This window comes from Equus asinus, chromosome 2 (genome assembly GCF_041296235.1).
Source record: "Equus asinus isolate D_3611 breed Donkey chromosome 2, EquAss-T2T_v2, whole genome shotgun sequence".
NCBI lineage: Eukaryota > Metazoa > Chordata > Mammalia > Perissodactyla > Equidae > Equus > Equus asinus.
Genome location: NC_091791.1, coordinates 70,800,132 through 70,822,257, shown reverse-complemented (window position 1 = coordinate 70,822,257; position 22,126 = coordinate 70,800,132).

Here is a 22,126-nt window from a genome sequence, read left to right as displayed (position 1 = left end):
TAGCACACACACAGCAGAAGTTCTACTTCAGCCAGATCAGGCCTGCAAAGAAACTGCGTTTCACAGCCCTTTGTAAGGGATGTTCCCGGTAGGCTGTAAGACCCCAATGCAGAGCGAGTTGTTTCTTAGCTTCCCAAAGAGCTGGAAGCAAGATGCTTTGGGGACTATCTCTGTCTTTGGAAACAATTCAGCACTTTGTGCCTTGAAGCTCTAGAGCAATGTAGCACACCCAGAGCAGAAGTTCTACTTCAGCCAGATCAGGCCTGCAAAGAAACTGCGTTTCACAGCCCTTTGTAAGGGATGTTCCCGGTAGGCTGTAAGAGCCCAATGCAGAGCGAGTTGTTTCTTAGCTTCCCAAAGAGCTGGAAGCAAGATGCTTTGGGGACTATCTCTGTCTTTGGAAACAATTCAGCACTTTGTGCCTTGAAGCTCTAGGGCAATGTAGCACACCCACAGCAGAAGTTCTACTTCAGCCAGATCAGGCCTGCCAAGAAAGTGCGTTTCACAGGCCTTTGGAAGAGATGTTCCCGGTAGGCTGTCAGAGCACTGTGCACAGCGAGTTGATTCTTAGCTTCGCAAAGAGCTGGAAGCAAGATGCTTTGGGGCCTATCTCTGTCTTTGGAAACAATTCAGCACTTTGTGCCTTGAAGCTCTAGGGCAATGTAGCACACCCACAGCAGAAGTTCTACTTCAGCCAGATCAGGCCTGCCAAGAAACTGCGTTCAACAGGACTTTGTAAGAGATGTTCCCCATAGGCTGTAAGAACACTGTGCAGAGCGAGTTGTTTCATAGCTTCCCATAGAGCTGGAAGCAAGATGCTTTGGGGCCTATCTCTGTCTTTGGAAACAATTCAGCACTTTGTGCCTTGAAGCTCTAGGGCAATGTAGCACACCCACAGCAGAAGTTCTACTTCAGCCAGATCAGGCCTGCAAAGAAACTGCGTTTCACAGCCCTTTGTAAGGGATGTTCCCGGTAGGCTGTAAGAGCCCAATGCAGAACGAGTTGTTTCTTAGCTTCCCAAAGAGCTGGAAGCAAGATGCTTTGGGGACTATCTCTGTCTTTGGAAACAATTCAGCACTTTGTGCCTTGAAGCTCTAGGGCAATGTAGCACACCCACAGCAGAAGTTCTACTTCAGCCAGATCAGGCCTGCCAAGAAACTGCGTTCAACAGGACTTTGTAAGAGATGTTCCCCATAGGCTGTAAGAACACTGTGCAGAGCGAGTTGTTTCATAGCTTCCCATAGAGCTGGAAGTAAGATGCTTTGGGGCCTATCTCTGTCTTTGGAAACAATTCAGCAGTTTGTGCCTTGAAGCTCTAGAGCAATGTAGCACACCCAGAGCAGAAGTTCTACTTCAGCCAGATCAGGCCTGCAAAGAAACTGCGTTTCACAGCCCTTTGTAAGGGATGTTCCCGGTAGGCTGTAAGAGCCCAATGCAGAGCGAGTTGTTTCTTAGCTTCCCAAAGAGCTGGAAGCAAGATGCTTTGGGGACTATCTCTGTCTTTGGAAACAATTCAGCACTTTGTGCCTTGAAGCTCTAGGGCAATGTAGCACACACACAGCAGAAGTTCTACTTCAGCCAGATCAGGCCTGCAAAGAAACTGCGTTTCACAGCCCTTTGTAAGGGATGTTCCCGGTAGGCTGTAAGAGCCCAATGCAGAGCGAGTTGTTTCTTAGCTTCCCAAAGAGCTGGAAGCAAGATGCTTTGGGGACTATCTCTGTCTTTGGAAACAATTCAGCACTTTGTGCCTTGAAGCTCTAGGGCAATGTAGCACACCCAGAGCAGAAGTTCTACTTCAGCCAGATCAGGCCTGCCAAGAAACTGCGTTCAACAGGACTTTGTAAGAGATGTTCCCCATACGCTGTAAGAACACTGTGCAGAGCGAGTTGTTTCATAGCTTCCCATAGACCTGGAAGCAAGATGCTTTGGGGCCTATCTCTGTCTTTGGAAACAATTCAGCAGTTTGTGCCTTGAAGCTCTAGAGCAATGTAGCACACCCAGAGCAGAAGTTCTACTTCAGCCAGATCAGGCCTGCAAAGAAACTGCGTTTCACAGCCCTTTGTAAGGGATGTTCCCGGTAGGCTGTAAGAGCCCAATGCAGAGCGAGTTGTTTCTTAGCTTCCCAAAGAGCTGGAAGCAAGATGCTTTGGGGACTATCTCTGTCTTTGGAAACAATTCAGCACTTTGTGCCTTGAAGCTCTAGAGCAATGTAGCACACCCAGAGCAGAAGTTCTACTTCAGCCAGATCAGGCCTGCAAAGAAACTGCGTTTCACAGCCCTTTGTAAGGGATGTTCCCGGTAGGCTGTAAGAGCCCAATGCAGAGCGAGTTGTTTCTTAGCTTCCCAAAGAGCTGGAAGCAAGATGCTTTGGGGCCTATCTCTGTCTTTGGAAACAATTCAGCACTTTGTGCCTTGAAGCTCTAGGGCAATGTAGCACACCCACAGCAGAAGTTCTACTTCAGCCAGATCAGGCCTGCAAAGAAACTGCGTTTCACAGCCCTTTGTAAGGGATGTTCCCGGTAGGCTGTAAGAGCCCAATGCAGAGCGAGTTGTTTCTTAGCTTCCCAAAGAGCTGGAAGCAAGATGCTTTGGGGACTATCTCTGTCTTTGGAAACAATTCAGCACTTTGTGCCTTGAAGCTCTAGGGCAATGTAGCACACCCACAGCAGAAGTTCTACTTCAGCCAGATCAGGCCTGCCAGGAAACTGCGTTCAACAGGACTTTGTAAGAGATGTTCCCCATAGGCTGTAAGAACACTGTGCAGAGCGAGTTGTTTCATAGCTTCCCATAGACCTGGAAGCAAGATGCTTTGGGGCCTATCTCTGTCTTTGGAAACAATTCAGCAGTTTGTGCCTTGAAGCTCTAGAGCAATGTAGCACACCCAGAGCAGAAGTTCTACTTCAGCCAGATCAGGCCTGCAAAGAAACTGCGTTTCACAGCCCTTTGTAAGGGATGTTCCCGGTAGGCTGTAAGACCCCAATGCAGAGCGAGTTGTTTCTTAGCTTCCCAAAGAGCTGGAAGCAAGATGCTTTGGGGACTATCTCTGTCTTTGGAAACAATTCAGCACTTTGTGCCTTGAAGCTCTAGGGCAATGTAGCACACCCAGAGCAGAAGTTCTACTTCAGCCAGATCAGGCCTGCAAAGAAACTGCGTTTCACAGCCCTTTGTAAGGGATGTTCCCGGTAGGCTGTAAGAGCCCAATGCAGAGCGAGTTGTTTCTTAGCTTCCCAAAGAGCTGGAAGCAAGATGCTTTGGGGCCTATCTCTGTCTTTGGAAACAATTCAGCACTTTGTGCCTTGAAGCTCTAGGGCAATGTAGCACACCCACAGCAGAAGTTCTACTTCAGCCAGATCAGGCCTGCAAAGAAACTGCGTTTCACAGCCCTTTGTAAGGGATGTTCCCGGTAGGCTGTAAGACCCCAATGCAGAGCGAGTTGTTTCTTAGCTTCCCAAAGAGCTGGAAGCAAGATGCTTTGGGGACTATCTCTGTCTTTTGAAACAATTCAGCACTTTGTGCCTTGAAGCTCTAGGGCAATGTAGCACACCCACAGCAGAAGTTCTACTTCAGCCAGATCAGGCCTGCCAAGAAAGTGCGTTTCACAGGCCTTTGGAAGAGATGTTCCCGGTAGGCTGTCAGAGCACTGTGCACAGCGAGTTGATTCTTAGCTTCGCAAAGAGCTGGAAGCAAGATGCTTTGGGGCCTATCTCTGTCTTTGGAAACAATTCAGCACTTTGTGCCTTGAAGCTCTAGGGCAATGTAGCACACCCACAGCAGAAGTTCTACTTCAGCCAGATCAGGCCTGCCAAGAAACTGCGTTCAACAGGACTTTGTAAGAGATGTTCCCCATAGGCTGTAAGAACACTGTGCAGAGCGAGTTGTTTCATAGCTTCCCATAGAGCTGGAAGCAAGATGCTTTGGGGCCTATCTCTGTCTTTGGAAACAATTCAGCACTTTGTGCCTTGAAGCTCTAGGGCAATGTAGCACACCCACAGCAGAAGTTCTACTTCAGCCAGATCAGGCCTGCAAAGAAACTGCGTTTCACAGCCCTTTGTAAGGGATGTTCCCGGTAGGGTGTAAGAGCCCAATGCAGAACGAGTTGTTTCTTAGCTTCCCAAAGAGCTGGAAGCAAGATGTTTTGGGGACTATCTCTCTCTTTGGAAACAATTCAGCACTTTGTGCCTTGAAGCTCTAGGGCAATGTAGCACACCCACAGCAGAAGTTCTACTTCAGCCAGATCAGGCCTGCCAAGAAACTGCGTTCAACAGGACTTTGTAAGAGATGTTCCCCATAGGCTGTAAGAACACTGTGCAGAGCGAGTTGTTTCATAGCTTCCCATAGAGCTGGAAGCAAGATGCTTTGGGGCCTATCTCTGTCTTTGGAAACAATTCAGCAGTTTGTGCCTTGAAGCTCTAGAGCAATGTAGCACACCCAGAGCAGAAGTTCTACTTCAGCCAGATCAGGCCTGCAAAGAAACTGCGTTTCACAGCCCTTTGTAAGGGATGTTCCCGGTAGGCTGTAAGAGCCCAATGCAGAGCGAGTTGTTTCTTAGCTTCCCAAAGAGCTGGAAGCAAGATGCTTTGGGGACTATCTCTGTCTTTGGAAACAATTCAGCACTTTGTGCCTTGAAGCTCTAGGGCAATGTAGCACACACACAGCAGAAGTTCTACTTCAGCCAGATCAGGCCTGCAAAGAAACTGCGTTTCACAGCCCTTTGTAAGGGATGTTCCCGGTAGGCTGTAAGAGCCCAATGCAGAGCGAGTTGTTTCTTAGCTTCCCAAAGAGCTGGAAGCAAGATGCTTTGGGGACTATCTCTGTCTTTGGAAACAATTCAGCACTTTGTGCCTTGAAGCTCTAGGGCAATGTAGCACACCCAGAGCAGAAGTTCTACTTCAGCCAGATCAGGCCTGCCAAGAAACTGCGTTCAACAGGACTTTGTAAGAGATGTTCCCCATAGGCTGTAAGAACACTGTGCAGAGCGAGTTGTTTCATAGCTTCCCATAGACCTGGAAGCAAGATGCTTTGGGGCCTATCTCTGTCTTTGGAAACAATTCAGCAGTTTGTGCCTTGAAGCTCTAGAGCAATGTAGCACACCCAGAGCAGAAGTTCTACTTCAGCCAGATCAGGCCTGCAAAGAAACTGCGTTTCACAGCCCTTTGTAAGGGATGTTCCCGGTAGGCTGTAAGAGCCCAATGCAGAGCGAGTTGTTTCTTAGCTTCCCAAAGAGCTGGAAGCAAGATGCTTTGGGGACTATCTCTGTCTTTGGAAACAATTCAGCACTTTGTGCCTTGAAGCTCTAGGGCAATGTAGCACACACACAGCAGAAGTTCTACTTCAGCCAGATCAGGCCTGCAAAGAAACTGCGTTTCACAGCCCTTTGTAAGGGATGTTCCCGGTAGGCTGTAAGAGCCCAATGCAGAGCGAGTTGTTTCTTAGCTTCCCAAAGAGCTGGAAGCAAGATGCTTTGGGGACTATCTCTGTCTTTGGAAACAATTCAGCACTTTGTGCCTTGAAGCTCTAGGGCAATGTAGCACACCCAGAGCAGAAGTTCTACTTCAGCCAGATGAGGCCTGCCAAGAAACTGCGTTCAACAGGACTTTGTAAGAGATGTTCCCCATAGGCTGTAAGAACACTGTGCAGAGCGAGTTGTTTCATAGCTTCCCATAGACCTGGAAGCAAGATGCTTTGGGGCCTATCTCTGTCTTTGGAAACAATTCAGCAGTTTGTGCCTTGAAGCTCTAGAGCAATGTAGCACACCCAGAGCAGAAGTTCTACTTCAGCCAGATCAGGCCTGCAAAGAAACTGCGTTTCACAGCCCTTTGTAAGGGATGTTCCCGGTAGGCTGTAAGAGCCCAATGCAGAGCGAGTTGTTTCTTAGCTTCCCAAAGAGCTGGAAGCAAGATGCTTTGGGGACTATCTCTGTCTTTGGAAACAATTCAGCACTTTGTGCCTTGAAGCTCTAGGGCAATGTAGCACACCCACAGCAGAAGTTCTACTTCAGCCAGATCAGGCCTGCAAAGAAACTGCGTTTCACAGCCCTTTGTAAGGGATGTTCCCGGTAGGCTGTAAGAGCCCAATGCAGAGCGAGTTGTTTCTTAGCTTCCCAAAGAGCTGGAAGCAAGATGCTTTGGGGCCTATCTCTGTCTTTGGAAACAATTCAGCACTTTGTGCCTTGAAGCTCTAGGGCAATGTAGCACACCCACAGCAGAAGTTCTACTTCAGCCAGATCAGGCCTGCAAAGAAACTGCGTTTCACAGCCCTTTGTAAGGGATGTTCCCGGTAGGCTGTAAGACCCCAATGCAGAGCGAGTTGTTTCTTAGCTTCCCAAAGAGCTGGAAGCAAGATGCTTTGGGGACTATCTCTGTCTTTTGAAACAATTCAGCACTTTGTGCCTTGAAGCTCTAGGGCAATGTAGCACACCCACAGCAGAAGTTCTACTTCAGCCAGATCAGGCCTGCCAAGAAAGTGCGTTTCACAGGCCTTTGGAAGAGATGTTCCCGGTAGGCTGTCAGAGCACTGTGCACAGCGAGTTGATTCTTAGCTTCGCAAAGAGCTGGAAGCAAGATGCTTTGGGGCCTATCTCTGTCTTTGGAAACAATTCAGCACTTTGTGCCTTGAAGCTCTAGGGCAATGTAGCACACCCACAGCAGAAGTTCTACTTCAGCCAGATCAGGCCTGCCAAGAAACTGCGTTCAACAGGACTTTGTAAGAGATGTTCCCCATAGGCTGTAAGAACACTGTGCAGAGCGAGTTGTTTCATAGCTTCCCATAGAGCTGGAAGCAAGATGCTTTGGGGCCTATCTCTGTCTTTGGAAACAATTCAGCACTTTGTGCCTTGAAGCTCTAGGGCAATGTAGCACACCCACAGCAGAAGTTCTACTTCAGCCAGATCAGGCCTGCAAAGAAACTGCGTTTCACAGCCCTTTGTAAGGGATGTTCCCGGTAGGGTGTAAGAGCCCAATGCAGAACGAGTTGTTTCTTAGCTTCCCAAAGAGCTGGAAGCAAGATGCTTTGGGGACTATCTCTCTCTTTGGAAACAATTCAGCACTTTGTGCCTTGAAGCTCTAGGGCAATGTAGCACACCCACAGCAGAAGTTCTACTTCAGCCAGATCAGGCCTGCCAAGAAACTGCGTTCAACAGGACTTTGTAAGAGATGTTCCCCATAGGCTGTAAGAACACTGTGCAGAGCGAGTTGTTTCATAGCTTCCCATAGAGCTGGAAGCAAGATGCTTTGGGGCCTATCTCTGTCTTTGGAAACAATTCAGCAGTTTGTGCCTTGAAGCTCTAGAGCAATGTAGCACACCCAGAGCAGAAGTTCTACTTCAGCCAGATCAGGCCTGCAAAGAAACTGCGTTTCACAGCCCTTTGTAAGGGATGTTCCCGGTAGGCTGTAAGAGCCCAATGCAGAGCGAGTTGTTTCTTAGCTTCCCAAAGAGCTGGAAGCAAGATGCTTTGGGGACTATCTCTGTCTTTGGAAACAATTCAGCACTTTGTGCCTTGAAGCTCTAGGGCAATGTAGCACACACACAGCAGAAGTTCTACTTCAGCCAGATCAGGCCTGCAAAGAAACTGCGTTTCACAGCCCTTTGTAAGGGATGTTCCCGGTAGGCTGTAAGAGCCCAATGCAGAGCGAGTTGTTTCTTAGCTTCCCAAAGAGCTGGAAGCAAGATGCTTTGGGGACTATCTCTGTCTTTGGAAACAATTCAGCACTTTGTGCCTTGAAGCTCTAGGGCAATGTAGCACACCCAGAGCAGAAGTTCTACTTCAGCCAGATCAGGCCTGCCAAGAAACTGCGTTCAACAGGACTTTGTAAGAGATGTTCCCCATAGGCTGTAAGAACACTGTGCAGAGCGAGTTGTTTCATAGCTTCCCATAGACCTGGAAGCAAGATGCTTTGGGGCCTATCTCTGTCTTTGGAAACAATTCAGCAGTTTGTGCCTTGAAGCTCTAGAGCAATGTAGCACACCCAGAGCAGAAGTTCTACTTCAGCCAGATCAGGCCTGCAAAGAAACTGCGTTTCACAGCCCTTTGTAAGGGATGTTCCCGGTAGGCTGTAAGAGCCCAATGCAGAGCGAGTTGTTTCTTAGCTTCCCAAAGAGCTGGAAGCAAGATGCTTTGGGGACTATCTCTGTCTTTGGAAACAAATCAGCACTTTGTGCCTTGAAGCTCTAGGGCAATGTAGCACACCCAGAGCAGAAGTTCTACTTCAGCAATATCAGGCCTGCAAAGAAACTGCGTTTCACAGCCCTTTGTAAGGGATGTTCCCGGTAGGCTGTAAGAGCCCAATGCAGAGCGAGTTGTTTCTTAGCTTCCCAAAGAGCTGGAGGCAAGATGCTTTGGGGCCTATCTCTGTCTTTGGAAACAATTCAGCACTTTGTGCCTTGAAGCTCTAGGGCAATGTAGCACACCCACAGCAGAAGTTCTACTTCAGCCAGATCAGGCCTGCCAAGAAAGTGCGTTTCACAGGCCTTTGGAAGAGATGTTCCCGGTAGGCTGTCAGAGCACTGTGCACAGCGAGTTGATTCTTAGCTTCGCAAAGAGCTGGAAGCAAGATGCTTTGGGGCCTATCTCTGTCTTTGGAAACAATTCAGCACTTTGTGCCTTGAAGCTCTAGGGCAATGTAGCACACCCACAGCAGAAGTTCTACTTCAGCCAGATCAGGCCTGCCAAGAAACTGCGTTCAACAGGACTTTGTAAGAGATGTTCCCCATAGGCTGTAAGAACACTGTGCAGAGCGAGTTGTTTCATAGCTTCCCATAGAGCTGGAAGCAAGATGCTTTGGGGACTATCTCTGTCTTTGGAAACAATTCAGCACTTTGTGCCTTGAAGCTCTAGGGCAATGTAGCACACCCACAGCAGAAGTTCTACTTCAGCCAGATCAGGCCTGCAAAGAAACTGCGTTTCACAGCCCTTTGTAAGGGATGTTCCCGGTAGGCTGTAAGAGCCCAATGCAGAACGAGTTGTTTCTTAGCTTCCCAAAGAGCTGGAAGCAAGATGCTTTGGGGCCTATCTCTGTCTTTGGAAACAATTCAGCACTTTGTGCCTTGAAGCTCTAGGGCAATGTAGCACACCCACAGCAGAAGTTCTACTTCAGCCAGATCAGGCCTGCCAAGAAACTGCATTCAACAGGACTTTGTAAGAGATGTTCCCCATAGGCAGTAAGAACACTGTGCAGAGCGAGTTGTTTCATAGCTTCCCATAGAGCTGGAAGCAAGATGCTTTGGGGCCTATCTCTGTCATTGGAAACAATTCAGCAGTTTGTGCCTTGAAGCTCTAGGGCAATGTAGCACACCCAGAGCAGAAGTTCTACTTCAGCCAGATCAGGCCTGCAAAGAAACTGCGTTTCACAGCCCTTTGTAAGGGATGTTCCCGGTAGGCTGTAAGAGCCCAATGCAGAGCGAGTTGTTTCTTAGCTTCCCAAAGAGCTGGAAGCAAGATGCTTTGGGGCCTATCTCTGTCTTTCGAAACAATTCAGCACTTTGTGCCTTGAAGCTCTAGAGCAATGTAGCACACCCTGAGCAGAAATTCTACTTCAGCCAGATCAGGCCTGCAAAGAAACTGCGTTTCACAGCCCTTTATAAGGGATGTTCCCGGTAGGCTGTAAGAGCCCAATGCAGAGCGAGTTGTTTCTTAGCTTCCCAAAGAGCTGGAAGCAAGATGCTTTGGGGCCTATCTCCGGCTTTGGAAACAATTCAGCACTTTGTGCCTTGAAGCTCTAGGGCAATGTAGCACACCCACAGCAGAAGTTCTACTTCAGCCAGATCAGGCCTGCCAAGAAACTGCGTTCAACAGGACTTTGTAAGAGATGTTCCCCATAGGCTGTAAGAACACTGTGCAGAGCGAGTTGTTTCATAGCTTCCCATAGAGCTGGAAGCAAGATGCTTTGGGGACTATCTCTGTCTTTGGAAACAATTCAGCACTTTGTGCCTTGAAGCTCTAGGGCAATGTAGCACACCCACAGCAGAAGTTCTACTTCAGCCAGATCAGGCCTGCCAAGAAACTGCGTTCAACAGGACTTTGTAAGAGATGTTCCCCATAGGCTGTAAGAACACTGTGCAGAGCGAGTTGTTTCATAGCTTCCCATAGAGCTGGAAGCAAGATGCTTTGGGGACTATCTCTGTCTTTGGAAACAATTCAGCACTTTGTGCCTTGAAGCTCTAGGGCAATGTAGCACACCCACAGCAGAAGTTCTACTTCAGCCAGATCAGGCCTGCAAAGAAACTGCGTTTCACAGCCCTTTGTAAGGGATGTTCCCGGTAGGCTGTAAGAGCCCAATGCAGAACGAGTTGTTTCTTAGCTTCCCAAAGAGCTGGAAGCAAGATGCTTTGGGGCCTATCTCTGTCTTTGGAAACAATTCAGCACTTTGTGCCTTGAAGCTCTAGGGCAATGTAGCACACCCACAGCAGAAGTTCTACTTCAGCCAGATCAGGCCTGCCAAGAAACTGCATTCAACAGGACTTTGTAAGAGATGTTCCCCATAGGCAGTAAGAACACTGTGCAGAGCGAGTTGTTTCATAGCTTAGCATAGAGCTGGAAGCAAGATGCTTTGGGGCCTATCTCTGTCATTGGAAACAATTCAGCAGTTTGTGCCTTGAAGCTCTAGGGCAATGTAGCACACCCAGAGCAGAAGTTCTACTTCAGCCAGATCAGGCCTGCAAAGAAACTGCGTTTCACAGCCCTTTGTAAGGGATGTTCCCGGTAGGCTGTAAGAGCCCAATGCAGAGCGAGTTGTTTCTTAGCTTCCCAAAGAGCTGGAAGCAAGATGCTTTGGGGCCTATCTCCGGCTTTGGAAACAATTCAGCACTTTGTGCCTTGAAGCTCTAGGGCAATGTAGCACACCCACAGCAGAAGTTCTACTTCAGCCAGATCAGGCCTGCCAAGAAACTGCGTTCAACAGGACTTTGTAAGAGATTTTCCCCATAGGCTGTAAGAACACTGTGCAGAGCGAGTTGTTTCATAGCTTCCCATAGAGCTGGAAGCAAGATGCTTTGGGGCCTATCTCTGTCTTTGGAAACAATTCAGCAGTTTGTGCCTTGAAGCTCTAGAGCAATGTAGCACACCCAGAGCAGAAGTTCTACTTCAGCCAGATCAGGCCTGCAAAGAAACTGCGTTTCACAGCCCTTTGTAAGGGATGTTCCCGGTAGGCTGTAAGAGCCCAATGCAGAGCGAGTTGTTTCTTAGCTTCCCAAAGAGCTGGAAGCAAGATGCTTTGGGGACTATCTCTGTCTTTGGAAACAATTCAGCACTTTGTGCCTTGAAGCTCTAGGGCAATGTAGCACACCCACAGCAGAAGTTCTACTTCAGCCAGATCAGGCCTGCAAAGAAACTGCGTTTCACAGCCCTTTGTAAGGGATGTTCCCGGTAGGCTGTAAGAGCCCAATGCAGAACGAGTTGTTTCTTAGCTTCCCAAAGAGCTGGAAGCAAGATGCTTTGGGGACTATCTCTGTCTTTGGAAACAATTCAGCACTTTGTGCCTTGAAGATCTAGGGCAATGTAGCACACCCACAGCAGAAGTTCTACTTCAGCCAGATCAGGCCTGCCAAGAAACTGCGTTCAACAGGACTTTGTAAGAGATGTTCCCCATAGGCTGTAAGAACACTGTGCAGAGCGAGTTGTTTCATAGCTTCCCATAGAGCTGGAAGCAAGATGCTTTGGGGCCTATCTCTGTCTTTGGAAACAATTCAGCAGTTTGTGCCTTGAAGCTCTAGAGCAATGTAGCACACCCAGAGCAGAAGTTCTACTTCAGCCAGATCAGGCCTGCAAAGAAACTGCGTTTCACAGCCCTTTGTAAGGGATGTTCCCGGTAGGCTGTAAGAGCCCAATGCAGAGCGAGTTGTTTCTTAGCTTCCCAAAGAGCTGGAAGCAAGATGCTTTGGGGACTATCTCTGTCTTTGGAAACAATTCAGCACTTTGTGCCTTGAAGCTCTAGGGCAATGTAGCACACCCACAGCAGAAGTTCTACTTCAGCCAGATCAGGCCTGCAAAGAAACTGCGTTTCACAGCCCTTTGTAAGGGATGTTCCCGGTAGGCAGTAAGAGCCCAATGCAGAACGAGTTGTTTCTTAGCTTCCCAAAGAGCTGGAAGCAAGATGCTTTGGGGACTATCTCTGTCTTTGGAAACAATTCAGCACTTTGTGCCTTGAAGCTCTAGGGCAATGTAGCACACCCAGAGCAGAAGTTCTACTTCAGCCAGATCAGGCCTGCAAAGAAACTGCGTTTCACAGCCCTTTGTAAGGGATGTTCCCGGTAGGCTGTAAGAGCCCAATGCAGAGCGAGTTGTTTCTTAGCTTCCCAAAGAGCTGGAAGCAAGATGCTTTGGGGACTATCTCTGTCTTTGGAAACAATTAAGCACTTTGTGCCTTGAAGCTCTAGGGCAATGTAGCACACCCACAGCAGAAGTTCTACTTCAGCCAGATCAGGCCTGCAAAGAAACTGCGTTTCACAGCCCTTTGTAAGGGATGTTCCCGGTAGGCTGTAAGAGCCCAATGCAGAACGAGTTGTTTCTTAGCTTCCCAAAGAGCTGGAAGCAAGATGCTTTGGGGACTATCTCTGTCTTTGGAAACAATTCAGCACTTTGTGCCTTGAAGCTCTAGGGCAATGTAGCACACCCACAGCAGAAGTTCTACTTCAGCCAGATCAGGCCTGCAAAGAAACTGCGTTTCACAGCCCTTTGTAAGGGATGTTCCCGGTAGGCTGTAAGAGCCCAATGCAGAACGAGTTGTTTCATAGCTTCCCAAAGAGCTGGAAGCAAGATGCTTTGGGGACTATCTCTGTCTTTGGAAACAATTCAGCACTTTGTGCCTTGAAGCTCTAGGGCAATGTAGCACACCCACAGCAGAAGTTCTACTTCAGCCAGATCAGGCCTGCCAAGAAACTGCGTTCAACAGGACTTTGTAAGAGATGTTCCCCATAGGCTGTAAGAACACTGTGCAGAGCGAGTTGTTTCATAGCTTCCCATAGAGCTGGAAGCAAGAGGCTTTGGGGACTATCTCTGTCTTTGGAAACAATTCAGCACTTTGAGCCTTGAAGCTCTAGGGCAATGTAGCACACCCTCAGCAGAAGTTCTACTTCAGCCAGATCAGGACTGCAAAGAAACTGCGTTTCACAGCCCTTTGTAAGGGATGTTCCCGGTAGGCTGTAAGAGCCCAATGCAGAACGAGTTGTTTCTTAGCTTCCCAAAGAGCTGGAAGCAAGATGCTTTGGGGACTATCTCTGTCTTTGGAAACAATTCAGCACTTTGTGCCTTGAAGCTCTAGGGCAATGTAGCACACCCACAGCAGAAGTTCTACTTCAGCCAGATCAGGCCTGCCAAGAAACTGCGTTCAACAGGACTTTGTAAGAGATGTTCCCCATAGGCTGTAAGAACACTGTGCAGAGCGAGTTGTTTCATAGCTTCCCATAGAGCTGGAAGCAAGATGCTTTGGGGCCTATCTCTGTCTTTGGAAACAATTCAGCAGTTTGTGCCTTGAAGCTCTAGAGCAATGTAGCACACCCAGAGCAGAAGTTCTACTTCAGCCAGATCACGCCTGCAAAGAAACTGCGTTTCACAGCCCTTTGTAAGGGATGTTCCCGGTAGGCTGTAAGAGCACCATTCCAGAGCGAGTTGTTTCTTAGCTTCCCAAAGAGCTGGAAGCAAGATGCTTTGGGGACTATCTCTGTCTTTGGAAACAATTCAGCACTTTGTGCCTTGAAGCTCTAGGGCAATGTAGCACACCCACAGCAGAAGTTCCACTTCAGCCAGATCAGGCCTGCAAAGAAACTGCGTTTCACAGCCCTTTGTAAGGGATGTTCCCAGTAGGCTGTAAGAGCCCAATGCAGAGCGAGTTGTTTCTTAGCTTCCCAAAGAGCTGGAAGCAAGATGCTTTGGGGACTATCTCTGTCTTTGGAAACAATTCAGCACTTTGTGCCTTGAAGCTCTAGGGCAATGTAGCACACCCACAGCAGAAGTTCTACTTCAGCCAGATCAGGCCTGCAAAGAAACTGCGTTTCACAGCCCTTTGTAAGGGATGTTCCCGGTAGGCTGTAAGAGCCCAATGCAGAACGAGTTGTTTCTTAGCTTCCCAAAGAGCTGGAAGCAAGATGCTTTGGGGACTATCTCTGTCTTTGGAAACAATACAGCACTTTGTGCCTTGAAGCTCTAGGGCAATGTAGCACACCCACAGCAGAAGTTCTACTTCAGCCAGATCAGGCCTGCAAAGAAACTGCGTTTCACAGCCCTTTGTAAGGGATGTTCCCGGTAGGCTGTAAGAGCCCAATGCAGAACGAGTTGTTTCTTAGCTTCCCAAAGAGCTGGAAGCAAGATGCTTTGGGGACTATCTCTGTCTTTGGAAACAATTCAGCACTTTGTGCCTTGAAGCTCTAGGGCAATGTAGCACACCCACAGCAGAAGTTCTACTTCAGCCAGATCAGGCCTGCAAAGAAACTGCGTTTCACAGCCCTTTGTAAGGGATGTTCCCGGTAGGCTGTAAGAGCCCAATGCAGAGCGAGTTGTTTCTTAGCTTCCCAAAGAACTGGAAGCAAGATGCTTTGGGGACTATCTCTGTCTTTGGAAACAATTCAGCAGTTTGTGCCTTGAAGCTCTAGGGCAATGTAGCACACCCACAGCAGAAGTTCTACTTCAGCCAGATCAGGCCTGCAAAGAAACTGCGTTTCACAGCCCTTTGTAAGGGATGTTCCCGGTAGGCTGTAAGAGCCCAATGCAGAGCGAGTTGTTTCTTAGCTTCCCAAAGAGCTGGAAGCAAGATGCTTTGGGGACTATCTCTGTCTTTGGAAACAATTCAGCACTTTGTGCCTTGAAGCTCTAGGGCAATGTAGCACACCCAGAGCAGAAGTTCTACTTCAGCCAGATCAGGCCTGCCAAGAAACTGCGTTCAACAGGACTTTGTACGAGATGTTCCCCATAGGCTGTAAGAACACTGTGCAGAGCGAGTTGTTTCATAGCTTCCCATAGAGCTGGAAGCAAGATGCTTTGGGGCCTATCTCTGTCTGTGGAAACAATTCAGCAGTTTGTGCCTTGAAGCTGTAGAGCCTTGTAGCACACCCAGAGTAGAAGTTCTACTTCAGCCAGATCAGTCCTGCAAAGAAATTGCGTTTCACAGCCCTTTGTAAGGGATGTTCCCGATAGGCTGTAAGAGCCCAATGCAGAGCGAGTTGTTTCTTAGCTTCCCAAAGAGCTGGAAGCAAGATGCTTTGGGGACTATCTCTGTCTTTGGAAACAATTCAGCACTTTGTGCCTTGAAGCTCTAGGGCAATGTAGCACACCCACAGCAGAAGTTCTACTTCAGCCAGATCAGGCCTGCAAAGAAACTGCGTTTCACAGCCCTTTGTAAGGGATGTTCCCGGTAGGCTGTAAGAGCCCAATGCAGAACGAGTTGTTTCTTAGCTTCCCAAAGAGCTGGAAGCAAGATGCTTTGGGGACTATCTCTGTCTTTGGAAACAATTCAGCACTTTGTGCCTTGAAGCTCTAGGGCAATGTAGCACACCCACAGCAGAAGTTCTACTTCAGCCAGATCAGGCCTGCAAAGAAACTGCGTTTCACAGCCCTTTGTAAGGGATGTTCCCGGTAGGCTGTAAGAGCCCAATGCAGAGCGAGTTGTTTCTTAGCTTCCCAAAGAGCTGGAAGCAAGATGCTTTGGGGACTATCTCTGTCTTTGGAAACAATTCAGCACTTTGTGCCTTGAAGCTCTAGGGCAATGTAGCACACCCACAGCAGAAGTTCTACTTCAGCCAGATCAGGCCTGCCAAGAAACTGCGTTCAACAGGACTTTGTAAGAGATGTTCCCCATAGGCTGTAAGAACACTGTGCAGAGCGAGTTGTTTCATAGCTTCCCATAGAGCTGGAAGCAAGATGCTTTGGGGCCTAACTCTGTCTTTGGAAACAATTCAGCAGTTTGTGCCTTGAAGCTCTAGAGCAATGTAGCACACCCAGAGCAGAAGTTCTACTTCAGCCAGATCAGGCCTGCAAAGAAACTGCGTTTCACAGCCCTTTGTAAGGGATGTTCCCGGTAGGCTGTAAGAGCCCAATGCAGAGCGAGTTGTTTCTTAGCTTCCCAAAGAGCTGGAAGCAAGATGCTTTGGGGACTATCTCTGTCTTTGGAAACAATTCAGCACTTTGTGCCTTGAAGCTCTAGGGCAATGTAGCACACCCACAGCAGAAGTTCTACTTCAGCCAGATCAGGCCTGCAAAGAAACTGCGTTTCACAGCCCTTTGTAAGGGATGTTCCCGGTAGGCTGTAAGAGCCCAATGCAGAACGAGTTGTTTCTTAGCTTCCCAAAGAGCTGGAAGCAAGATGCTTTGGGGACTATCTCTGTCTTTGGAAACAATTCAGCACTTTGTGCCTTGAAGCTCTAGGGCAATGTAGCACACCCACAGCAGAAGTTCTACTTCAGCCAGATCAGGCCTGCAAAGAAACTGCGTTTCACAGCCCTTTGTAAGGGATGTTCCCGGTAGGCTGTAAGAGCCCAATGCAGAGCGAGTTGTTTCTTAGCTTCCCAAAGAGCTGGAAGCAAGATGCTTTGGGGACTATCTCTGTCTTTGGAAACAATTCAGCACTTTGTGCCTTGAAGCTCTAGGGCAATGTAGCACACCCACAGCAGAAGTTCTACTTCAGCCAGATCAGGCCTGCCAAGAAACTGCGTTCAACAGGACTTTGTAAGAGATGTTCCCCATAGGCTGTAAGAACACTGTGCAGAGCGAGTTGTTTCATAGCTTCCCATAGAGCTGGAAGCAAGATGCTTTGGGGCCTAACTCTGTCTTTGGAAACAATTCAGCAGTTTGTGCCTTGAAGCTCTAGAGCAATGTAGCACACCCAGAGCAGAAGTTCTACTTCAGCCAGATCAGGCCTGCAAAGAAACTGCGTTTCACAGCCCTTTGTAAGGGATGTTCCCGGTAGGCTGTAAGAGCCCAATGCAGAGCGAGTTGTTTCTTAGCTTCCCAAAGAGCTGGAAGCAAGATGCTTTGGGGACTATCTCTGTCTTTGGAAACAATTCAGCACTTTGTGCCTTGAAGCTCTAGAGCAATGTAGCACACCCAGAGCAGAAGTTCTACTTCAGCCAGATCAGGCCTGCAAAGAAACTGCGTTTCACAGCCCTTTGTAAGGGATGTTCCCGGTAGGCTGTAAGAGCCCAATGCAGAGCGAGTTGTTTCTTAGCTTCCCAAAGAGCTGGAAGCAAGATGCTTTGGGGACTATCTCTGTCTTTGGAAACAATTCAGCACTTTGTGCCTTGAAGCTCTAGGGCAATGTAGCACACCCACAGCAGAAGTTCTACTTCAGCCAGATCAGGCCTGCAAAGAAACTGCGTTTCACAGCCCTTTGTAAGGGATGTTCCCGGTAGGCTGTAAGACCCCAATGCAGAGCGAGTTGTTTCTTAGCTTCCCAAAGAGCTGGAAGCAAGATGCTTTGGGGACTATCTCTGTCTTTTGAAACAATTCAGCACTTTGTGCCTTGAAGCTCTAGGGCAATGTAGCACACCCACAGCAGAAGTTCTACTTCAGCCAGATCAGGCCTGCCAAGAAAGTGCGTTTCACAGGCCTTTGGAAGAGATGTTCCCGGTAGGCTGTCAGAGCACTGTGCACAGCGAGTTGATTCTTAGCTTCGCAAAGAGCTGGAAGCAAGATGCTTTGGGGCCTATCTCTGTCTTTGGAAACAATTCAGCACTTTGTGCCTTGAAGCTCTAGGGCAATGTAGCACACCCACAGCAGAAGTTCTACTTCAGCCAGATCAGGCCTGCCAAGAAACTGCGTTCAACAGGACTTTGTAAGAGATGTTCCCCATAGGCTGTAAGAACACTGTGCAGAGCGAGTTGTTTCATAGCTTCCCATAGAGCTGGAAGCAAGATGCTTTGGGGCCTATCTCTGTCTTTGGAAACAATTCAGCACTTTGTGCCTTGAAGCTCTAGGGCAATGTAGCACACCCACAGCAGAAGTTCTACTTCAGCCAGATCAGGCCTGCAAAGAAACTGCGTTTCACAGCCCTTTGTAAGGGATGTTCCCGGTAGGCTGTAAGAGCCCAATGCAGAACGAGTTGTTTCTTAGCTTCCCAAAGAGCTGGAAGCAAGATGCTTTGGGGACTATCTCTGTCTTTGGAAACAATTCAGCACTTTGTGCCTTGAAGCTCTAGGGCAATGTAGCACACCCACAGCAGAAGTTCTACTTCAGCCAGATCAGGCCTGCCAAGAAACTGCGTTCAACAGGACTTTGTAAGAGATTTTCCCTATAGGCTGTAAGAACACTGTGCAGAGCGAGTTGTTTCATAGCTTCCCATAGAGCTGGAAGCAAGATGCTTTGGGGCCTATCTCTGTCTTTGGAAACAATTCAGCAGTTTGTGCCTTGAAGCTCTAGAGCAATGTAGCACACCCACAGCAGAAGTTCTACTTCAGCCAGATCAGGCCTGCAAAGAAACTGCGTTTCACAGCCCTTTGTAAGGGATGTTCCCGGTAGGCTGTAAGAGCCCAATGCAGAGCGAGTTGTTTCTTAGCTTCCCAAAGAGCTGGAAGCAAGATGCTTTGGGGACTATCTCTGTCTTTGGAAACAATTCAGCACTTTGTGCCTTGAAGCTCTAGGGCAATGTAGCACACCCAGAGCAGAAGTTCTACTTCAGCCAGATCAGGCCTGTCAAGAAACTGCGTTCAACAGGACTTTGTAAGAGATGTTCCCCATACGCTGTAAGAACACTGTGCAGAGCGAGTTGTTTCATAGCTTCCCATAGACCTGGAAGCAAGATGCTTTGGGGCCTATCTCTGTCTTTGGAAACAATTCAGCAGTTTGTGCCTTGAAGCTCTAGAGCAATGTAGCACACCCAGAGCAGAAGTTCTACTTCAGCCAGATCAGGCCTGCAAAGAAAATGCGTTTCACAGCCCTTTGTAAGGGATGTTCCCGGTAGGCTGTAAGAGCCCAATGCAGAGCGAGTTGTTTCTTAGCTTCCCAAAGAGCTGGAAGCAAGATGCTTTGGGGACTATCTCTGTCTTTGGAAACAATTCAGCACTTTGTGCCTTGAAGCTCTAGGGCAATGTAGCACACACACAGCAGAAGTTCTACTTCAGCCAGATCAGGCCTGCAAAGAAACTGCGTTTCACAGCCCTTTGTAAGGGATGTTCCCGGTAGGCTGTAAGAGCCCAATGCAGAGCGAGTTGTTTCTTAGCTTCCCAAAGAGCTGGAAGCAAGATGCTTTGGGGACTATCTCTGTCTTTGGAAACAATTCAGCACTTTGTGCCTTGAAGCTCTAGAGCAATGTAGCACACCCAGAGCAGAAGTTCTACTTCAGCCAGATCAGGCCTGCAAAGAAACTGCGTTTCACAGCCCTTTGTAAGGGATGTTCCCGGTAGGCTGTAAGAGCCCAATGCAGAGCGAGTTGTTTCTTAGCTTCCCAAAGAGCTGGAAGCAAGATGCTTTGGGGCCTATCTCTGTCTTTGGAAACAATTCAGCACTTTGTGCCTTGAAGCTCTAGGGCAATGTAGCACACCCACAGCAGAAGTTCTACTTCAGCCAGATCAGGCCTGCAAAGAAACTGCGTTTCACAGCCCTTTGTAAGGGATGTTCCCGGTAGGCTGTAAGAGCCCAATGCAGAGCGAGTTGTTTCTTAGCTTCCCAAAGAGCTGGAAGCAAGATGCTTTGGGGACTATCTCTGTCTTTTGAAACAATTCAGCACTTTGTGCCTTGAAGCTCTAGGGCAATGTAGCACACCCACAGCAGAAGTTCTACTTCAGCCAGATCAGGCCTGCCAAGAAAGTGCGTTTCACAGGCCTTTGGAAGAGATGTTCCCGGTAGGCTGTAAGAGCCCAATGCAGAACGAGTTGTTTCTTAGCTTCCCAAAGAGCTGGAAGCAAGATGCTTTGGGGACTATCTCTGTCTTTGGAAACAATTCAGCACTTTGTGCCTTGAAGCTCTAGGGCAATGTAGCACACCCACAGCAGAAGTTCTACTTCAGCCAGATCAGGCCTGCAAAGAAACTGCGTTTCACAGCCCTGTGTAAGGGATGTTCCCGGTAGGCTGTAAGAGCCCAATGCAGAACGAGTTGTTTCTTAACTTCCCAAAGAGCTGGAAGCAAGATGCTTTGGGGACTATCTCTGTCTTTGGAAACAATTCAGCACTTTGTGCCTTGAAGCTCTAGGGCAATGTAGCACACCCACAGCAGAAGTTCAACTTCAGCCAGATCAGGCCTGCCAAGAAACTGCGTTCAACAGGACTTTGTAAGAGATGTTCCCCATAGGCTGTAAGAACACTGTGCAGAGCGAGTTGTTTCATAGCTTCCCATAGAGCTGGAAGCAAGATGCTTTGGGGCCTATCTCTGTCTTTGGAAACAATTCAGCAGTTTGTGCCTTGAAGCTCTAGAGCAATGTAGCACACCCACAGCAGAAGTTCTACTTCAGCCAGATCAGGCCTGCAAAGAAACTGCGTTTCACAGCCCTTTGTAAGGGATGTTCCCGGTAGGCTGTAAGAGCCCAATGCAGAGCGAGTTGTTTCTTAGCTTCCCAAAGAGCTGGAAGCAAGATGCTTTGGGGACTATCTCTGTCTTTGGAAACAATTCAGCACTTTGTGCCTTGAAGCTCTAGGGCAATGTAGCACACCCAGAGCAGAAGTTCTACTTCAGCCAGATCAGGCCTGCCAAGAAACTGCGTTCAACAGGACTTTGTAAGAGATGTTCCCCATACGCTGTAAGAACACTGTGCAGAGCGAGTTGTTTCATAGCTTCCCATAGACCTGGAAGCAAGATGCTTTGGGGCCTATCTCTGTCTTTGGAAACAATTCAGCAGTTTCTGCCTTGAAGCTCTAGAGCAATGTAGCACACCCAGAGCAGAAGTTCTACTTCAGCCAGAGCAGGCCTGCAAAGAAACTGCGTTTCACAGCCCTTTGTAAGGGATGTTCCCGGTAGGCTGTAAGAGCCCAATGCAGAGCGAGTTGTTTCTTAGCTTCCCAAAGAGCTGGAAGCAAGATGCTTTGGGGCCTATCTCTGTCTTTGGAAACAATTCAGCACTTTGTGCCTTGAAGCTCTAGGGCAATGTAGCACACCCACAGCAGAAGTTCTACTTCAGCCAGATCAGGCCTGCAAAGAAACTGCGTTTCACAGCCCTTTGTAAGGGATGTTCCCGGTAGGCTGTAAGAGCCCAATGCAGAGCGAGTTGTTTCTTAGCTTCCCAAAGAGCTGGAAGCAAGATGCTTTGGGGACTATCTCTGTCTTTTGAAACAATTCAGCACTTTGTGCCTTGAAGCTCTAGGGCAATGTAGCACACCCACAGCAGAAGTTCTACTTCAGCCAGATCAGGCCTGCCAAGAAAGTGCGTTTCACAGGCCTTTGGAAGAGATGTTCCCGGTAGGCTGTAAGAGCCCAATGCAGAACGAGTTGTTTCTTAGCTTCCCAAAGAGCTGGAAGCAAGATGCTTTGGGGACTATCTCTGTCTTTGGAAACAATTCAGCACTTTGTGCCTTGAAGCTCTAGGGCAATGTAGCACACCCACAGCAGAAGTTCTACTTCAGCCAGATCAGGCCTGCAAAGAAACTGCGTTTCACAGCCCTTTGTAAGGGATGTTCCCGGTAGGCTGTAAGAGCCCAATGCAGAGCGAGTTGTTTCTTAGCTTCCCAAAGAACTGGAAGCAAGATGCTTTGGGGACTATCTCTGTCTTTGGAAACAATTCAGCACTTTGTGCCTTGAAGCTCTAGGGCAATGTAGCACACCCACAGCAGAAGTTCTACTTCAGCCAGATCAGGCCTGCAAAGAAACTGCGTTTCACAGCCCTTTGTAAGGGATGTTCCCGGTAGGCTGTAAGAGCCCAATGCAGAGCGAGTTGTTTCTTAGCTTCCCAAAGAGCTGGAAGCAAGATGCTTTGGGGACTATCTCTGTCTTTGGAAACAATTCAGCACTTTGTGCCTTGAAGCTCTAGGGCAATGTAGCACACCCAGAGCAGAAGTTCTACTTCAGCCAGATCAGGCCTGCCAAGAAACTGCGTTCAACAGGACTTTGTACGAGATGTTCCCCATAGGCTGTAAGAACACTGTGCAGAGCGAGTTGTTTCATAGCTTCCCATAGAGCTGGAAGCAAGATGCTTTGGGGCCTATCTCTGTCTGTGGAAACAATTCAGCAGTTTGTGCCTTGAAGCTGTAGAGCCTTGTAGCACACCCAGAGTAGAAGTTCTA